Source organism: Galeopterus variegatus, unplaced genomic scaffold (assembly GCF_000696425.1).
Source record: "Galeopterus variegatus unplaced genomic scaffold, G_variegatus-3.0.2 Scaffold3470, whole genome shotgun sequence".
NCBI classification, from domain to species: domain Eukaryota; kingdom Metazoa; phylum Chordata; class Mammalia; order Dermoptera; family Cynocephalidae; genus Galeopterus; species Galeopterus variegatus.
In genome coordinates, this window is record NW_007729581.1 from 212,360 (window position 1) to 215,375 (window position 3,016).

Consider the following 3,016-nt stretch of genomic DNA (forward strand, 5'->3'; position numbering starts at 1 on the left):
TGAAGACAAGTGCATTCTAGTGCAGGCTTTGCCCCTGAAATTCTTGGAGGCCTTGGACACCTTTCTCCTTTCAGGGTCTGGGGGACTTGGTGGGGGAGAATGTAAGTGGTGAGAGGGAGCTCTCAGAGCCTAGGATTGGGAGCAGCCATTGAGGCAGAAGGATGGGGTACCAGGAAGGACCCCAAACAGAATATGGGGAATAGAAGCAGAGGCAACATTTCAGTTTTGAAAATTGCATCTGAAGAATAGGGCAGGAGTCCTGGTATCTGAGGAGCTGCAGGAATGAGGGTGCTCAGGGAGACGCCAGCCCGCAGCTGGGGGCTGCCTTGGTAGCCCCATCTATCTGAGGCAGAGGTTTGCCCTGCCTGGGAGCCAGGCTGGGCTGGGTCCCCATCTTCTTGGCCTGCTTGGTAGGAATGGGCTATGGAAAGTAAAATTCTGACAGCTCACAACAACCAGGTAAGAGGCAAAGGGGAAGCAGTGGACAGAGGGGACCATCCCAGTTTAGTCAATCCTCCCTTCTCCTACCGAAAGATTTATTCTCTTTTCCACATTCTTTCTTAGTCAATCAATCTACTTTCTTAAGGTAATCAAATCTGAAACCTACCCATTGCCCAGATCAGCCCAAGAAAAGCTGAGGCCAAACCCTTCTCTGGTGTGCAGATGGATTATTCAGAAACGGTCTGTGAGCAGTTTAGAAAGCAGCCAGAACAGATTCATTAGTAGGCATATGCATCGAAGAACCAATATTTATTGATCACTTACGTGCTAGGCACCAAGCTGTTTTCACGCATTATTGAGTTCAGTAAAGCCTTTGATCAAGTTCTCATGAAATCCTTGTGGACCACAGGGTTCTGCCCAGTTTGACTTCAGTGGTGTGGAAGATGAAATGGTGTTGAAGATGACATGGTGTCAGCCCAGCAGGCGTCACAAAGGTGGGGGAAATGGCAAATACATAGGACAACACAATGGGGACCCAAAATGATTTTGACTGGCCAGAAACAGACACAAATACAAGGTCCAGCACATAGTCACCACATATGGTGGTGCAGGCTTTTCACTGCCCAAGTGCACCTGTTGGGGTCGAGGGACTGAGTGGGGCTGAAATCCAGCCTGCACTCCCTTCACTTCTACCTGGAGGAATAAAGTTCACAGTGAAGAGCCCTTATAAATGTGCAGCAGTGTTGACTCATCAGTTTTGAAAAATTGGGGTAAAATATATATAACATAAAGTTTGTTATTAATTTTTAGATGTACAGTTCAGTGGTATTAAGTACATTCACTTTGTTGTGCAAACATAACCACTATTTTCAAAACTTCTCATCACCCCAAACAGAAACTCTATACCCATTAAGCAATAACATCCCATTCCCTTCTCCCGCAGCCCCTGGTCACCCCTAATCTACTTTCTGTTTCTGTGCTTATTGTAGATATTTCATTTGTGGCATCATACAATATTTGTCCCTTTGTGTCTAGTTTATTTCACTTAACATAATGTCGTCAAGATTTATCCATATTGTAGCATGTACCAGAACTTCATTCCTTTTCATGGCTGAATAATATTCCATTGTATGGATACACTACCTTTTATTTATCCATTTATCTGTTGATGAACACCTGGGTTGTGTCTACCTTTCAGCTGTTATGAATAATGCTGCTATGAACATTGGTGTGCAAGTATCTGGTGAGTCCCTGTTTTCAATTCTTTTGGGTAGATACCTAGAAGTAGAGTTGCAGAGTCATATGGTAATTCTATGTTTAGCTTTTTAAGGAACAGCTGTTATATTATATTACAGGCAACACAGCCAAACTGTTTTCCACTGGTGGTACCATTTTACATTTCCAATAGAATCTTTGAGAATTCCGATTTCTCCACATCTTTGCCAACACTTCTTTTTGCTTTTTGGTTTTGTAATTCTAGCCATTCTAAGTGGGTGTGAGCTGATATCTCATTGTGCTTTTGATTTGCATTTCCCTGGTGACTAATGATATCGAGTGTCTTTTCATGTTCTTTTTTTTTAAATATTAACTTTTTCTTTCTTTTTTTTTTTTAGGGAAAATTATACAGTTTTATTAAACTCTTAGACCAATTCTGGACTTTACAAAACATACTTCTGTTGGTAAAAAAAAAAAAAAAAAAAAGATCAAGTCACAATCTGTACCCATTAAAGAGTAACTTCATTCTCCATCCTTCCCCAAACCCCTTGAAAACACCATTCTACTTTCTGTCCCTGTGAATTGGACCACTCTAGGTACATCACATAAGTGGAATCATATAGTATGTATCCTTTTGTAACTGGCTTATCTCATTTAACATAATGTTATTAAAGTTCATCCACGCTGCAGCATGTGTCAGAACTTTCTTTCTATTTAAGGCTGAAATAGACTCCATTGTATGTATATATACATTTCGTTTATCCATTCATCTGTCAATGGACATTTGGGTTGCTTCCACCTTTTGGCTATTTTGAATAATGCCACTATAATTATGGGTGTACAAATATCTCTTCAAGACTTCCTTTCAATTGTTTGGGGTACATACCCAGAAGATGAATTGCTGGATCATATTTACTTTTTTGATAAGCTGCCATACTGTTATCCACAGTGGCCACACCATTTTACAACCCCTCCAGCAGTGCACAGTGTTCCAATTTCTTTACATCCTCGTCAACACTTGTTATTTTCTGTTTTTGTGTTTTGTTTTATTTTGCTTTGTTTTTTTTATAGCAACCATCCTAATGGGTGAGGAGATCACCACATGATGGTTTTGATTTGCATTTCTCTAATGATTAGTGATATTGAACATCTTTTCATGTGCTTATTGACAGTTTGTGTATCTTCTTCACATATCTTCTTAAATAGAGATGTCTATTCGAGTCTTTTGTCTTTTTTTTTTTAAATCAGGTTGTGTTTTTGTTGGTTTTTTTTTTTTTTTTTTTTTTTTTTTTTTAAAAAGGTTTTTTTTTTTTTTGGGTTTTTTTTTTTTTTTTTTTTTTTTGTCTTTTTCTGTGTCCGG